The sequence below is a fragment of the Canis lupus genome, chromosome 7 (genome assembly GCF_048164855.1).
Source record: "Canis lupus baileyi chromosome 7, mCanLup2.hap1, whole genome shotgun sequence".
NCBI lineage: Eukaryota > Metazoa > Chordata > Mammalia > Carnivora > Canidae > Canis > Canis lupus.
Window position 1 is genome coordinate 13,613,073 of NC_132844.1, and position 18,631 is coordinate 13,631,703.

General features: G+C 37.0%; 1 protein-coding gene and 1 long non-coding RNA gene across 6 annotated transcripts in view; one reads left to right on the plus strand and one right to left on the minus strand.

Annotated features, from left to right (window-relative positions):
* LOC140636586 (uncharacterized) overlaps nt 1-6,240 on the plus strand; it is a 32,297-nt gene extending 26,057 nt beyond the window's left edge. Inside the window, exon 3 of the long non-coding RNA XR_012033797.1 lies at nt 5,812-6,240. This is a non-coding gene — a long non-coding RNA (uncharacterized lncRNA). The remainder of the gene's footprint in view (nt 1-5,811) is intronic.
* Nucleotides 1-18,631, minus strand: part of GRIK2 (glutamate ionotropic receptor kainate type subunit 2) — a 1,079,206-nt gene that overhangs the window by 1,057,815 nt on the left and 2,760 nt on the right. The window lies entirely within an intron of this gene.

Here is an 18,631-nt window from a genome sequence, read left to right on the forward strand (position 1 = left end):
TATATCAAAGAAGAGCAGATTATTAAGAAATAAACGGGGTGACATAAAACAAGAAACAGAGAATGAGATAAAATGTGTAAAATAAGAAATGAATGCAAAAAAATAATATGACATGGTCCCATTCATTTGGGGAATATAAAAAATAGTGAAAAGGGAATAGAAGGGAAGGGGAAGAAATGGGTAGGAAATATCAGAAAGGGAGACAGAACATGAAGACTCCTAACTCTGGGAAATGAACTAGGGGTGGTGGAAGGGGAGGAGGGCGGGGGGTGGGGGTGAATGGGTGACGGGCACTGAGGGGGACACTTGACGGGATGAGCACTGGGTGTTATTCTGTATGTTGGCAAATTGAACACCAATAAAAAATAAATTTATTATTAAAAAAAGATAAATGATTAAAAAAAAAGAAAGAAACTCAGATAATTATACTGAGAGAAAGTGGTCAAAATGTCAACACCTCTCACCAAAAAAAACCCCCCAAGCTAACAGTAACTATGTACTGTAGGATTCTATTCATATAAAATTCTAGAAAGGCAAACTTAAGGGTAGTAACAGAAAACAGGTCAGTGGTTGCCTGGGGATGATGTAGTATGGAGGGTAGGAGGGAGAAGAGAGAGAGGGGGGCACAAGGAAGCTTTTGAGAGTGATGGATATGTTATTCATCTCGATTGTGATGATGGCGTACAGGAATACATATGTCAAAACTTACCAAATTGTATACTTAAAAACATGTGCAATTTTTTTGAATGTCAACTACACTTTAATAAATTTAAAAAAGACATTAAAAAATAATAATATGACAGAAATATTAACATGTACAATACAATGCAGAAAAGAAACTATTGGATGGCAAACCATATGCAGTATATTTATATCTATAAGTCTATATCTATATGTATCTATCTATGGAAAAAACTATACATAGACTTTGATAGATATGGAAGACAGAAATAAAAACACAATATATGAGTTTTAGGGGTTTTTCAATAAGATATCAGAATAATTAGAAGAATGATCAAAGATAGCTGAAGAAAGAATCCCTAAGTAAAGAAAAGATGTTAGTATACAGATGAGAAATGCTTAGATCTTTCCTAGGAAAAATCCCAAAGATGTTTGCAGATAGACGTCTTCTTAAAGAATGAAATGTATTAAAGAAAAATTCCTATATAAACCTCATATTAAAAAAAGGCTTCCCATGAAAGAGGATATTAGACTTAAAGAAGTTCAAGACTGGGGATCCCTGGGTGGCTCAGTGGTTTAGCACCTGCCTTTGTCCCAGGGTGTGATCCTGGAGTCCTGGGATCAAGTCCCACGTCAGGCTTCCTGCATGGAGCCTGCTTCTACCTCTGCCTGTCTCTGTGTGTGTGTGTGTGTGTGTGTGTGTGTGTGTGTGTGTCATGAATAAATAAATAAATAAAATCTTTAAAAAATAATAAAAAATAAAATAAGGAAAAAAGAAGTTTAAGACTGATCCCTCCAAAATATGCTGCTTTGGCATAAAGATTATTTTGAGTTAAAAGTAAGCAAGACCCAGTGGACTAAGGAAAAGCTCTTTATGGGCTCCACAACTGCCTAAAAGAATGTAGATAGAGGAGAGTATCACCATAGATAACTACTCTATGGTAAGAACCAGGCATGCTAGACAGAAAGGAACCTAAATCAAAGCCTGTTTGATCTATGTCCCATTTTTTCTGAGGCCCATCAAAACACTTGTTTACCAAACATCTACTTTTTTTTTTTTTTCATCCTTCCTGAGGATTGCATTCCTTTTCTTTGAAGACCTGGATCCCTACCTCCTTTTCCTTAGTTCAGAATGGCATATATACCTCATTTTGCCTGACTGTCTTTGGAATTTCCTATGTGGGTTCCCTGTATAAATGCTATTATATTTTATTTCTACCTGTTAATCTGTCTCATGTCAATTTGATTCCTAGTTCAGATAGAAGGACCTTGAAGGGGACAGGAATTTTTGCTCCCCAAAAGACTGCTTCAGTTTCCTCTATTAAATAACAAATGTCAGTAGAGAGAAGAAACACTTCAAGTTTCATGTAAACAGAAATTTTTTTCTAAGTAAAGATATTAAAACCTGGACAAGTTGTCTTTCATTCGAAAGCAACTGAAGAAGTATCCTGGAAATGTAAAAGTTCAGAAAATACACCATCCATTCACCCTATTTGAGAAAATTTACTTAAAGATTAAACTCCAGCAGCAAAATAATGAATCAAAATAAAGACCTCAAAATGGTGTATCACTGTCTGGGAAGGTCTGATAGATCTTCCCATACTCTTTCTAAACCCCAGAGAAACATAATTCCATTCAGGCAAGTCAGGTTCTGCTAGAGGAGGGCGGGGGAGGTGGGAGCTCTTGAACCTGTGATGCTTCACTTAGTTGTTCTTCAGGTTCTTTTCCAATGAAATGTGTTGTTTTTTAAGTTATAACTTATATTCCACAAGTTAGGAGGCCTCAGATGGTCAGTTTATTGTTGATTTTTCTCCTACGGGGTGGTAATTACTGAAAACTGATGTTTCCTTATCCAGAACACGTGACCAGAGTTTTTTCCAGAAACCTGTCCCCTAGAAGGTAATTTGCGAATAGGAAAAGATCTGGGAGAAGAGGCTGGGTGCCCTTTGGATAAATCTTTTGGAGTCAGGGTCATTTAATAGTGTAAGTACCATAGGTCTAAGCTCTGAGGTTGACTGAAGTTTCACTTAGATTTTAATACCATGTGAGCACAATACACTGCTAGATTTCTAAGTAGTCCAATGACCTCTACGTTTTCTGTTCTGATTCCTTCTAAATCTTACAGCTAAATCTTCACTTCAAAGTTCACTTCTAGGGGATCCCTGGGTGGCTCAGTGGTCTAGCGCCTGCCTTCAGCCCAGGGCCTGATCCTGGAGTCCTGGGATCAAGTCCCACATTGGACTCCCTGCATGGAGCCTGCTTCTCCCTTTGCCTGTGTCTCTGCCTCTGTGTGTGTGTGTGTGTGTCTCTCATGAATGAATAAACAACTATATTAAAACAAACACAAAGTTCACTTCCATCTCAGATTCTGAAAGTAGTCTTCACTGAAGAGTATTAGAAGAAGCCCTTAATCAGTTTGGTTTAACTCAACACACTTATTCTTATATTTATTCTAAGTTAGGCACTGTGCAAGTCAATGATGACAAGATAAATAACCACAAAGATAAATAAACCATAGGCTTCATTCTTGAAGTGGTTGTAGTCTAGTGCAGAGGTCTCTTAAACACTAATGTGCATAAGAATTGCCAGGGAGGTTGTTAAAAATGTAGGACCTGGCCCCACTCCCAGAGGTTCTAATCCATAAATTCTTTTAGGTGATCCCCAGTGGGTGATCTTTCTTTGGAAATGTTTGTCTAGGGGCCAAGTACAGATGGATATTTCAAACGTCAAATGGATGGATATTTAACGTCAAAGTACTGTATTTGAGTAATAGTAAATCATAAACTTTGGCACTAGAAGATATGAGTTTGAATCTAGCACTACTACTTATTACTTTTGTGACAATGGATAAGTTATTTAATCATTTTATATTTCTACAAAATCTTACTTCCTGTGATTATTATGATGTTTAAAATAAACAAGATAATATAAGTCTAAGGAAATAAACTAAGGCTTACTGCTTAATTTTCTTTTACAACAAAATGCCTCATTATAATAGAGGGAGTTGGGAATCAGTGTAGGCAAAGGGAGAAATGGAGAGAAGATCTAGAGCCTGTACTGATGAAGAAAGAGATGAACAGAGATATCTCCTAAAGAAGCTTGCTTGAAGTTTGCTTTTTTATGTGCAACATAGGTTCCCCACCAAAAATTCATAATATTTACATTACTAACTAGTGTTTTGGAAGTTGGACTTGTGTTGAAGGAAATGCCAGGAAAAGTGCTGAATCTGTTCTCACAATGTGCTGGGTGCAAGAAAAGAGGCTACTCAGAGGATGCAGTTGCACACTCATTACATGAATAAATGGCTAATAGGCTGGCATATAATAAACCTCCAATAAATAGTAGCTGTTATCAGGGCCCTGTTCTTCCTTGCTCCATCCTTACCCCTGATGCCTTCTTTCGACTCTATCCTTAAGTAGTAGTCCAATTAGTTTTCAAGAAATCCTCTTACATTCTTACTCTTTTCCTAGACCACTTTACAACTCCTGACATTAAACTAAACCTTAAGAGCACCACTTCCTTGATCAATTTCTCTTACAGAGATCTGTTCATTCAACTGGTCATTCACTTAACAAGTACTTATTAGAAATACCCTGTTCTGGGCCTTATGCCAGGAATGAGAAAAGGACAATGCAAAAAACACATGAACTCTGCCCTCATGGAGCTTATAATCTAGGGAAGGAGCAGACACACAAAGAAGTACCTAATTACAAAATGGTAAGTGCTAATAAGGAGAAGTTTAGTGCTCTACGTGTGTACAAGTACCTATTCTAGTATGGACAGTAAGAAAGGCCCCTTAAGGAAAAAACTCTGTTATATTTGTTGAGCACCTATTACATATGACACAATATATAAGTACACCTGCTAAACAAGACATGAAAGAGAATTAACATATATAGTACAGTGTGATATCTGATATGTAAAAGGTAAGCACAAGGGTATTTGAATAAATACTAGGAATCAGGGAAAATGTTCTGAAAGAATAATAAAATAAGTGGTAGCTATTCTTCCTATGATGCCATATGCTCTAAAAAAGAGGCAAAGTGGGTTAAGTGGTGACCTTCCTCCACCAAAGAGACATGTCCACATTCTAATCCCCAGAACCTGTGAATATTGCCTTATATGACAAGAGTGCATATCACCTTATATACAAAAGGTGTGATTAAGATTTTGAGAGATAGTTTTTCCTGGATTATCCAGGGCAGGGGTGGGGGGTGGCTAATTGAAAATACATGCATCCTTATAAATATAAAGCAGAGAGTTTTAAGACCTAAGAGGAGGAGGTAGGCAATGTGACTACAGATTAGACCCACAAGCCAAGGAAATCCTAGAGCCACCAGAAGTAGAAAAGGCAAGGAAGAAATTCTTCCTTAAAGCCATGGGAGGGAGCACAGTTCTGCTGACACCTTGATTTTTGTGCACTGGCCTCCAGGACTGTGAGAGAATACTTTATCTATCTATCTATCTATCTATCTATCTATCTATCTATCTATCTATCTATCCATCACCCAGTTTGGGGTAATTTCTATTAGCAGCCACAGGAAACTAGTATAAAATTAAACCAATTTGTGAATGTAGGGAATTGCTTTCTGGGGCAGAAGGACCCTTTGAAAGGAGGGTATCTTAGTTATTACTACCATATGTAAAATATCAAAAAACAAAATAAAAAACAAAACAGAAAAAAAGGATACCAGACATTGAAAAGTATATATGTGTGTGTGTGTGTGTGTGTGTGTGTGTGTGTGTGTGTGTATATGTATTATTTTTTTTTCTGGGAACTCTAAACTTTAGTAGTTGTGGGAAGAAGTAAGAGATGAAATCAGAGTATAGGTTAAGTTCAGTCAGGTTTTTAAATGGCATAGCTAAGGAGCCAAAACTTCTCTAGGCCCTAGATATTCAGATGGTGGTTCTTAGAGCAGCCGCCGGAGCTGCAACATTACCACAGAGATTTCTAGAAATTCAGAATTGGGGGCCACATTCCAAATCTTCAAATAAAATCTAATTTTAACAAGATTTCAGGGTCATTTGTATGCACTCTCACATTTAAGAAGCTTGCCTCTAGGGCAATGCTATTGGGAGATTTTCAAAGATTTAAAGCAAGTAACTGACAAGGTAACATTTGCATTTTAGGTCAACCAATCTGGTGGTATTATGAAGAACACATTTAATTGGGATAAAAGGCAGAGACGAGTGACTGCAACAGTACTAGCAAGAGATTATGAAGTTCTGAATGAAGATGGTGGTAACAGAGATGACACATAGAAGACACAATTTTAAGAAATATTTAGACCCAAGTCTAACATGTACTAATGCTATTCACTCCTAGGTTCTATGATGTGTCCCACTTCTTTGTGCTTCTGTTTCTAACAGGATCTTAGAGGGTTTATTACTGTCATAGTTTCTGTTGAAATACCAACAGATGACAGAATGCTCAACCGAGGAAAGCCATTCTCCCTTCTATATGCAGGTTGACAAAAGAATGTATTTAAGATATTTTTACATGATCCTTTGAGGCTTCAACCAGATCAAGGATATTAAAAGAGAGAGAGAGAGAGAGAGAGAGAGAGAGAGAGAGAGAGGATCAGAGAAAGTAAAGGAGCAGCTTCTTTGGAGAGCTGCCATTGTGTCATGGACACTGTCAAAAAAAAAAAAAAATCCACAGGCCCCAAATGGAGTTATGTTAAGGCCTCATATCAAGACTTAATACTTAACTGTAGTTTCAACCCCCCCCCCCTAGAATCTAATCTTTAATCAGTCAACGTGGAATTTCCCTGACAGCACTAGAAGATCTATAGACAGACTCCTCCTTTCCCCTTAGGAGGGCAACTTTGCCTAAAATAATGCATTCCTTGCCAATAATCCTCTTTTCTTACTCTCTCTCTCTGCCTTTGAAAACCTTCCTTTTTTCAGATCAAGGGAGCTCTTTTTTATTTGCTAGATAGGATGCTGCGTGATCCATAAATCATTCCAAAAAACCAATTTGATCTTTTAAATTACTCAGTTGATTGTTTAACATTACCCACCCTCTGAGGGTAATAGGTATAGTCGTATAGGACCTTCTAACCTCAAGTCTAGTGAGGAGTACTGCCAGGGGACCATAGAAGAGCTTTGAAATGTGTTTTCTGCCATTGGAAAATGCAAATAACAAGTGTTGTCCTGCTGCCCCCAAAATCTTAAGTGGACTATTGTCTGCCATTGGAAAATGCAAATAACAAGTGTTGTCCTGCTGCCCCCAAAATCTTAAGTGGACTATTGACTAAGGTTGACTGATTCTACTACCCCTGCTCCAGAAAAATATAGAGGCTAAGAGGACGACTGGCTCCCTGGTGGTCGAGCCAGGAGAGTGCTGTCGGTTTAGGACCAGCCTTTATTCCTAAAGCTTCCTATAGGGCAGGGAATGTAAGCCAAGGAAAAAAAGAGCTAGAGTGGATTCATCTTGGGTTCTGTCCAAAAAAGCCATCTGGAGGAGTAAAGCGTTCCTCTCAAAAAGGAAGTATAGATGCACTTCAGGCTTCCCAGGACCTGAACAAGGAAAGATGCATCAGCTAATGAATTGCCAGAGTTGGAAAGATCTAATTGGGAACATTTAAGGAGTCCTCAGAGGTGTCTCCAAAGAGAGAGATTCTGTTTTAATCATTTACCAGATCTGCAAGAGGTTCCTGCCTTTAGACCCAGGGAAGGAAACCACTAGGGTTTGCAGTGAAGTTAAGAAATGTCCAATATCTCTTGACTTTCTGTCATTCTCTCACCTCCTAAGGGCTGTATGTGACCTTGGAAACGTTAGCAGTATGTTGTCATGGAATGCAAAAAGAAGAGAGAAGGCCCAATCCACTTTTTCAGTTCAGGCTTTCAGCTCTAAGGAGGCTTAAGGTATTGCAAGAATTAATACTAAATCCAATTATGAATTTTCATTATTACACAGTAACAAATAGTCTATTAAACAGTCTAGTATTAAACAGTCTAATTACTGAATTATGATGGTGTCTGTGATCTAAAATGACAATGGAGAGATATATAAAGTCAACAATAACAACAACAATAAATCCATAGATCCTGCCAGAGTTTTGAGCCAGGAATAGGTACCCTACCCAATAAAATTTAAAGGAATGGTGAGAAAAAAAAAATCATTTTAGTTATGTGAAAAGCTGTACTTCAATACAGAGATCAAATTAAAATTTTAGTAAATATTGTTCTTACTTAAAATACTGTTCTTTAAGTTTGTAATTCCTGGCAAGTTGAGTTGGTTCATTTAGGTTAAAAGATGGCTAAACAGAAATAGAATTTTGGGACTGATGTCAGCTGTGGCTAGTAGTAAATACTGTTCATGTCTGTGGGAGGTGGTCTCAACATACAAGCTTGGTACTGTTAGGATATAGTCATCTACTTCCAGGGTCTTACATTATGAGATGATATTATACCATTTTTGCATTTATAAAAGGAAACACTTTAATTAGTGCTACACACACAATGAAAAAGTGTTGCTTAATCTTGTTTTGCTGATATATGTATTTATAATTTCTTGCTGTGTCTTTGTGAAAGCTTAAAAGGAAAAATTCTCCCACGGAGCACATATGTCAGAGTTTATTTTTAAAAAATTCACATTAGTGGTTGTTAAGTAACTAGGCCTGTTCAGAGTTGTGTAAATCTAAGACTTTATGTTCAGGTTAGGACAATTTTCCTTTTTGTTTATTAATTGAACCCAGATATACACATTTTAAATGTGGTATTGGTGAAATCAATATCACATTTTTTTAAAAAGATTTTACTTATTTATTCATGAGAGACACAGAGAGAGAGAGAGAGAGAGAGAGAGGCAGAGACATAGGCAGAGGAAGTAGGCTCCATGCTGGGAGCCCGATGTAGGACTCGATCCGAGGTCTCCAGGATGACGCCCTGGGCTGAAGGTGGCGCTAAACTGCTGAGCCACCCGGGATCCACCAACATCATATTTTTAAGTAAGAACTTATTTGTAAGCAACTCTGAATATATGAATATATATCTTAAGTACCAACATACTAAAAATAATTTTTCCTCTTTTTCTTTCTTCTGCATAATAACAAAATAAACACTAACAAGAGCTGTAACCAAAATGAGTCCCTTCTCCTAGTTTAGAAAACATGATAACCCTAGACCATAAGCCATTTAATAAAGAGAATAAGGTAACCCTGGACTACTTTGTCATTAGATCTTACGGCATTAAGTCCTTAAGAAATTCCACATCTTGCCAAAAGATGGCGCTCCTGGATCCAGCAAAGAAACTGAAAAGTCCCAGAGAAGATAAAAGCACTTTTTCAGATACTGAGAAACTGTCCATTATCAAGTGGCAAGAGCCTTTTGATAGCAAAAAAAAAAAAAAAAAAAGCTCAGCTTTAGAGGGTGTGCCCAATTGCCTTCAGACATTGTCTTCCAGACAGATTGTCAACCTCTTAAGTCTCCTTTCCTTACTATGAAATCTACATAATAAAAATGAGAATAATTAACGCTTGTAGAGTTCCAGGAAGAAATGCTTAAAACAATGCTTGGCAAATAGCGAGATAGGTGAGCAGTGAAAGCTAGCTATCATTTGTTAAAAGCCAACAGTGTTTGTCTTGTTTGCTACTCTGCTGACTCATAGTAGGTTCTCTCTCTCGATAGATAGATAGATAGATAGATCAGTATATATACATATATATTACTTGAATGTGTTGACCTTACACGGAAAACAGCCAGTTATTTTATCAGCAATGTGTTTATTCAGTAATAGCAGAGGAATTGCTATTTGGACACGCAAGCTATGGCAAGCTACTGGCAAGTCCACAGATCAAATGAGAGAAACATTATAAAGAAAAGGAAGAAGTTGGGGGTTGGGGAACTGCTGTGAATGAAAATTCACTGGACAAAAGCGAGAGTCCAGGGTCCTGATGATTTCCCACTGGCTGAGTTGTGATATTTTCTTATTGGCTGCACTTGTGGTTGGGTCTGGAGAAATTCTTCTTCCTGCTGGTTTCTTTCCTGTTAGGGATGCAAGATATCTCTCCTTTTGAGTCTGCAATTGGCAAGGAGTCCTAGGGCATGAAAGCTCCCCCTTTGTCTCTTGACTCCATTTCAAATGAGGTTTCCTTCACTCAGTTTCAGAAGTGAATGGATGAATGAACCTTCACATCAATGTATAGAGTTGGCTAAAGGTAGCTTTCATTCTGAACCTCTTGAACCTATGAAGTCAGAATCTTATGCCTGACTTAACCTTGCTCTTCCTGACCAATGACTATAATAACCACCTGTCTGATCTGTGATTTGATTGACTTCAAGCATATCAGTCCGGCTTAAGCTGTCAAGGTAGGATTTCCATCTCCAGCCTATTTTGTCATTTAAGTCCTATATCCCTACTATATCTTACAAAGAACAACAGAAAAATTACACTTCATATCTAAATTAGGAAGAGCTAAACCTATCAAAATTCAATTAAAAATTATTTTAAAGAGAAACGACATTAATAAGTGGCACCTTAACATTTAAATCTTATAATTTCATTTTAAACTATAATGGTATTATTTCCTCAGGGATGACTCCTTAACACATTCATGTAAAGAAAGAATGTTCAAAATATAGGGGCAATTTTTAACAACTTCAGTGTTCCTTATGGAGGTCTTTTTTTTTTTTTAATTTATTTATTTATTCATGAAAGACACAGAGTGAGAGAGAGAGGCAGAGACACAGGTAGAGGGAGAAGCAGGCTCCACGCAGGGAGCCCAATGCGGGACTCGATCCTGGATCCTGGGGTCACGACCTGAATGGAAGACAGGCACCCAACCGCTGAGCCACCCAGGCGTCCCTCTTTTTTTTTTTTTTAATATTTTATTTATTTATTCATGAGAGACACAGAAAGAGAGAAGCAGAGATATAGGCAGAGGGAGAAGCAGGCTCCATGCAGGGAGCCCAATGTGGGACCTAATTCTAGGACTCCAGGATCATGCCCTGAGTTGAAGGTAGACAAGCTTAACCGCTGAGGCACCCAGGTATCTCCCTTATGGAGGTCTTAGTAGTTTACATTCTTTCTTAAGGAAGTCTTACACATTTACCCAATCCCCAAAATCACTGAACTGTTACTATACCGCTTCGTTTTTCCTTCATTGTCATTGCTGGCATTATAATCTACTGAAAAACTTTCAATTTTATTTCCTAGCTGTGGTTCAACTTAAAAAAGAATGCATTAAAAGTCAGTAAGCCTGGTAAAATCTTCCTATTTATATATACTGGGCAGTTAAAGGAAAAAGAAAATGTTTGTTATCCCATGCCAATCTTAATTTTCTTTGTGAGATGCTTCATAATCATTCAGAATGTTTTAAAATATAAACTTACAAAATCAGTAGTTGGGAAACACCTTTTTAAAAAAATGATTTAATTGCAGGGATTGAAAACAACGAATTCTCCAATGAGAAAAGTGAAAATTTAGGTGGGGTATAGTAAAGAACTAGAGCCTGCCCAAAGAGAAGGCTTTGTCTTTGCCTCCAGCCTTTTAAGATGTGGTTATCTGAGGGTCTTGGTTCATACTTAGTCTAACAATGTGATTTAGGTTGGGGACTGGCAATACCTATATAGTCTTAGGTTGGGTATTGGTCAGTGGAAAAGACCAACAATATGACTTTGGGTGGAGGCTTTGGGTCACATAGTATCAGTAAACCTGGAAACTGAGATTTACCATGTGGGCAATCAATCGATCAATTATGCCTACATGACAAACCCCTTAAAAATTTTTGGACAACAAGCTTAGGTGAGCCTTCCTGATTCATGGTACTCTATGCATACTGTTACACACTGATGCTAGAACATTAATGTGTCCTGACTTCATGGCTAAAGATGACTGAATCTCTGCATTTGAAAGTCACTTAAACTGTTTTACGTGTGCCTTCCTTTAATCTTAATCTGTATCTTTTCCTTTTAATAAACCATAACCATGAGAATAATAGCTTTTAGTGAGTTTTATGAGTCTTTCTGAAAATTACTGAAACTGAATTTGGGAGAACCACTCCACCTTCACCCCCTCCCTCTTGCAAACTTGCAGTAAGTATCAGAAATGAGGGTGGTTTTGTACCTCTAACTTTGTAACTGGCCCAAACTTCTCATAGGGCATTTTCAGGTTTGTTAGAGAAGAAAGGTAACAGCAGGTTAACTTGACCATCACTTTGGAAGTATCAAGCTGTACTACAATGGTACAGGATGGAAGTTGTCCTCACCTTGCCTACTTTTAAAATGAACACAATCTCTCTTTGAAACTAAAGATCATTAACACCTGTAATGCATATTATTATATAATAAACACCTTTTTACAAACTTTTGTGAGATTTTCCCATAAGAAAAGATTTTTAAAACAGGTTGAAAAACAACCCTTTGAGGTATCAGCAAGCCTCATAAATTAAGGCCAGGGTGGCAACAACATGAAAAAATGCTGAGTGACATACTATGTGATTTCATTTATATGAATTTCAAAACCAAGAATAGTAATCTTTGTTGATAGAAGTCAGAATAGTGGCAACTTTAGGATGGCTAGGGTAGGGAAGGGAGATTTAAATGCTGACTTGGAGGGTTATAAGGGAGTGTTAAGGAGTGTTGGAAATATTCTCTATCTTGATTTGGTACTAGTCACATGAGGTGGATACAGTACTATCCATTTAAGATATATACTTCAGTCCACCTCAATTTTGAAAAAAAAGCTATACCTTAATTAAAAACTTAAGTCCTTCACCACGTAATAAAGGAAACACTGAGTATTAAAGGAAAAGTATATTTAATTGACAAACACTTGGTATCTACTAAGTCAAGCTAGTACTTATGGATACAGCCTAGAGCAAAAAAACAGAAACAAAACCTGTTTATAGACTACTGAGTCAGCCATTCTTAGGCTACTACTAGCAACAGTATGGACTTGTAAAATTCAACATGGTTTTATTCTCTAGAATCAAACTTACAAAGATGCCTTTTATGATTTTGCATACAAAAGGCTTATAAATAAATCCTACCTATTCTTATATGCCCAGCTTGATACTCACTTTTTTTTTGCAAAGGTTTTTAATCTCCTGAGGCCAACAGTGGCCTATCTTTACTTTGGATTCCTTTTGTACTCATAAAGTATCACACAACTCAGCACTTAATAGTTCTTGAATAGTCTTGTGTTAAATTTCTCTCCTTTTCAAACTATAAGTTCCTCTAAGTTCCTTGAGAATCGAGATTATATCATACTTTTCTTTGGAAAGTTCACAATGCTTAACAAAGTGTGGGTTATGTGATACATGTTTAATTACTTGTGGGTAGAATGAATAGAAACTTCATTTTGACCATATTAAAAATGCTTAAGAATAGTTTAAACTTCAGGAAAATTTAGTCCTTAAAATAATTAATATCCATTATTATATATTGCGATTTTTTACTAGCTCAATTTTCATGTGCATAAAAGAGATAAAAGTAAGTCTTGATATTCTATTCTGTTTCCCATGGCTCTCAGTTCTGATAAGAAGTGAAGAGAGGCTATCCTTATCTGTTTAATACAATATATTTGCTTTAATTAAGAAGGAAAAGGATTGTGGGTGAAACATTTGTCTCTCAATATGTCTTTATCTCTCATGGTAACAGAACTCCTTAATTTTAACTGTATAGTTGCCTAAAATAAAAACTACAATTCCCAGCTGCCCTTGAAACTAAGTGCGGCCATGTGACTAAAGGATGGGTGTACTTTCAGTTCAGGTTCCCAAAATAGGTCTCTCTGCTACTCCTCTTCTTTAGACTGCTACTTGGAATATAGTCTTGGTTGCAAGTCATCTCATATTATTAGAGGAGAACAATACCCTAGAAATTATAGAATAACAAGAAGGGACCTCGGTCTCTAGATGACTAAATCCTAAATACAACCACACTGTTCCAAGATTACTGTTGAGGAGGTGACTGAAAAGACATGACTGCTGGTTGACCCATGAGCTGAACCCCAGGCAATCAAAGGCACCCCTCCCTGTCCCCTGTCTTTGAAATATGAGTTCTGCTTGCCTTCTTGCTCCCAGAAGCTGCCCTGAGGACATAGGTTTGAGATAATGATGTGGTGCTGAGACTAGTTAGACAGTATAAGGCAGTATATATACTTGACTGAACCTAGTTAAGGCCTCTATACACACTTTTTAAGATTTGACAGGTGGGTGTAGGGATCCACGTGTCTTGTACCCTAAAATAAACTTTGTATGTAAGTCTCCTTTAGTTATTAAAACTGACACTTACCAACCTGGAGTGGCCTTCCTCTTTCTTTTGTCTCTTTCTGCTCTCCAAATACAGGGACCAGCTTCAGATTATATTGGGGATACTCCCAAGGAGCTTGTAAACCAAAGATTACTTACCTATCTTGTTTTGTGAGAGGAAAACTCTATTGCTACTGTCATTTTGGGTCTCATACAGTCTAAACAATTCCCTAACTTATCTGTTAGGGGAATCACAGCATGGCAGCAGTTGGCAAGGAAAGATTCTCCCATTCCCACACAGTGCCTTAGGTAATAAATATGTTTCAGCCTCAAACTTTGGGTGGGTGATTTACTTGCATTAGAAAGGCAAACCTAGGGGATCTCTGGGTGGCTCAGCGGTTTGGCACCTGCCTTCAGCCCAGGGCGTGACCCTGGAGTCCCGGGATCAAGTTCTGCATCAGGCTCCCTGCATGGAGCCTGCTTCTCCCTCTGCCTGTGTCTCTGCCTCTCTCTCTCTCTCTCTCAGTACAGGCAAAAGGAGAAGCAAGCTCCTTGCAGGGAGCCCAATGCAGGACTCGATCCCAGATCAGGATCATGCCCTGAACCAAAGGCAGATGCTCAACCGCTGAGCTACCCAGACATCCCATACTTAACTCATCTCTTACAGGGTCTTTCCTTCTATCAATATCTTGTAAGTTTGCTAGTTTTTCTATCTTAAAAACACACATAGACAAAAGTCTTTCTCTGGACCCTAAAATCTCCTTGATTGCTCCTTTTTTCATGCATTTATTAGACAAAAATGATTCTCATCCCTGTCTCCATTTTCTCTCTTCTCATTTATTCTCTTAATTTGCCATCTGATTTCCATCTCTATCTATCAAGTTACTATAATTGCTTCCAATTCATCAATTATATAAATCTCCAAAGACATTAATTTAGTCTCCGTTCTTGACTTTGAGCAGGAATTAACCTTGTTGATGACTTTTTAAAAAAATGATTTTATATATCTTTACTAATCTCTTTCCTCTTTGGCCACCCTTTCTTTCTCCTTTGCTAGCTCCCTTTCCTCCTCTGAATCACAAGGGTAGTGCACCTGAATTGTTTTGATCTTTTTCCTAATGGTATTATTTTCTCTTAATTTTCTTTAAGACTACTCCTCTCCACATTTTATCCTTACATTAGATTTACTATAGCTTTCACTTAAAAAAAAAAAAAAAACTCCCTATCTTACCATTTATTCTTTTGAATTTCGCATTTCCTCCCATATGACCTTGTTCCTTGAACTCTTCCTCCTCCCATCTATACTGCTTCCTCTCTAGACCTGCTGCACAGCCCTATCTGGAAATGTTTTTTAGCTTCTAAGATTGGTACACCTTTTCCAGAATTCCATTTTTCCTCTTTGTTTTCAGCCTTATTTTGCTGGAATTTTTCGCTGGAGTTTCTATCCTTAGTTTGCTGAGGTAAAGATCACATGGGAGGAAAATGCTCTGCAGTTCTACATCCTTGATGACCTAAAAATAACTTTATTTTGCTCTTAGTTAATTGCTCTTTAGTTAATTGCTAAATTGAATGAGTATAGACTTTTAGACTGAAAGATATCTACCATTAAAATATTGAAAATATTCTATCATTGTCTTCTAGTATCCAGTGCTGTTGATAGGTCTGATTTTTTTTTTTTTTTTCTTAAGAGATGGAAAGAGCCAGAGTGCAGGGCTGCAGGGAGGACTATAGGGAGAAGAAGAGAGAGAATCTCAGGCAGGCTCCTGACCCAGAGTGGAGCCCAATGTGGGGCTCAATCACACAACCCTGAGATCATGAACCTGAGCTGAAATCAAGAGTCAGATACTTAACTGACTCAGCCACTCAGGTGCCCCAATTTGTCTGATTTTTATTCTTTCATTGATAATATATTTTTTTGTGCTTAGAAACTTGGGGTTTTATTATCATTAATACTATTGACTATTATTATTCCTAGTTTTTATTCTTGGTTTTACATGATAATATCTCCAAGTATGGATGTTTTTTCACCTATTTTCTGGTACCCAGTAGTCTACTCAATCTGAAAACTTGTTTCCTTCTACATTCCAAAAGACCTCTTATAATTAAAACATTTTTTTCTCGCTTTTCTTTTTCTAAATCTCTTTCTTTTCTAGCAGTTGAATGTTAGTCTATTGGATTGGCTATCCATGACTCTTATCTTTTCTCATATTTTCTGTTCATGTCTTTGTATGCTTGTTCTAGACTTCTTCAATTTTATCGCCAGTATTTTCCCTTGAATTTTTCATTTAAGTAACTGTTTTTTGTGTGTCAGAACTCTATTTCATCCTATGCTTGCTTCTTTTTCAGGGTACCTTGTGTGTAGCTTATAGATATAATATTCTGAATACTGAAATATATAAATTGGAGTGATTTTTAAAAACGTTCCTTTTCATTTTATAAGTTATATCTATTTCCTTTAGTTTCTTTTTTCTGTTTTTCTTAGTCTTTCTCTTTCATAATGGCGATTTTCCTGTTGATTTTTTATTGTGTGTTTATACATACACATACACACATGCAAATACGTTTATGTAAACATGTATTATACTATATATAACATTTTATATAAAAATATTTTTATTTATACATTACCTATAATATATAAAATATATAATATATAAATACATATATGTCCATAAATATATTTGACAAAATATATATTTATGTTTATAATCTTAAAATATGTTAAATTTTAAAATTAAAAATATAAAAAAATATAACCTGGTCATTGATAATGGTTTTCCTTTGCTTTCAATAAGTAGGATGTCTTCCACTTTTCTCTCCTATATAGGAATTGTGAACAAGTAGCTAGGTTTGGTACTGTAGGACCAGGAATGCTAAATATCAGGTTTTACTTTAAGATGAGTAGGCAAGCAACTAGCTCTCTGGATGCTGGCCCTGAGTACCAGAATGAGAATGGTATTTCTCTTTGTTGTCAACATAAAAGCTTTCATTTCCTCTCTACTATTTACATAATTCATTTCAAGAAGACTTTTGGGGTCATTTTTGGTTTCTATGTTTGGTGGCAGGTGTCTTTGTCTACAAATGAAGAAGGAAATACGTGTGGTGCCTGAGTCAAGTGTAACATATTTCGAATGTTATCCCTATTTTCAGCCCTTATTCTCACTTCTACTCTCTGCCATGCCTCAACCAACTCTTTTATAACTACTTCACTGTATTTTTTGGCAATGGTTTTGGGTGTTATTCCAGAGAATATGGTCTCTTTCTCTACTATTAGCTTTGTTTCTCAGGAAATTACTGAAGTTTCATTTTTCTTTTCTCTGTTGATCATACTTCTCTCCATATAACACATACTATCTTTACTCTTTTCTTTATTCTTCAATGTTTCTAATTCTAAATTTTCATTTCAGCAGTGTATAGGAAAGAACATTAGGCAAATTACATGCCTAGTCCACGGATCTTGAACAGTAAGTCAAGAATAACTCTATAGATATTATAAGCATATATTTTGCCACTTGGATAAAACCTATTGCAGAATTCCCCATGGCTGACTATTCCTTGGCCACATGATCACCTCTACAAAATTCTTATTCAAAGGGAAATAGAATTACTTCCAGGGTAAAGGGAAGAGCTCACATTTCTTTAGCTGTTTGGTAGTTTAACAAATTCATTTTATTAATTAAGAAAGAGGAGGAAAATGGTGATTGGGTAGGCAACCACAGTAGCCATCATATTTTTTTCTCCATATCATCATCATTTCTTAAAAGGACTAGGGAAGCTCATTTTAGAACTAAGCATCCCTCAGAGGTTAAGTGTCAGCTACAGGTAAGACACTGCAGTGGGGTCCAGCAAAGATGGAATTTTAAGACCCAATGTTGTAAGCTGGAGTATGCAAAATGAAGGGGGGAACAACGGACTGAGAATAGGTAAAACCGAAAAGGTCTAGAAGCCGAGGCTGTGGGACACTGGTGAGCTGTGCAGACCTAGTGGACACATATACTGAGATATACTAAGAGACTACTGGGCTGCAAATGAGTCAGGAGCGTATCAACCCATTCTGACAACACATGAGGTGATAGGGCTGAGAATGAAAGGCTAGAATGCTAAGAATGACAGAAAAGAAACAAAGACATGGAAGACTTTGTTGAGCCAATGAAAACATGTTGGAAGCACTTTCACCTTGAGATTTTCTGTTTTTGAGACAATTTTGAAAAAATTAAGGCACTATTAGTCAAATGATCTAGTTACATACACACACGTATATAATTATACATATACGGATTTCATATTGTGCATGTATTATTTTGCAAACTATTTACTCAGTTGTACTCTTTGATATATTTCTGTATCAAGCAACATAGATTCATATCATACTTTTTTAATACCTATAAAGCATTCTACTTTATTTTTTTTTAATTTTTATTTATTTATGATAGTCACACAGAGAGAGAGAGAGAGGCAGAGACATAGGCAGAGGGAGAAGCAGGCTCCAGGCACTGGGAGCCCGATGTGGGATTCGATCCTGGGTCTCCAGGATCGCTCCCTGGGCCAAAGGCAGGCGCCAAACCGCTGCGCCACCCAGGGATCCCAGCATTCTACTTTAGAGATGTGCTGTACAATAATCCCCCTTTGTTTGTGGGGGATACACCAAGACTGCCCCAGTGGATGCCTGAAACCAATGCTAGTACCAAACCCTGTATACCCTGTTTTTTTCTTACATATGCATAGTTATGACAAAGTTTAGTTTATAAATTAGG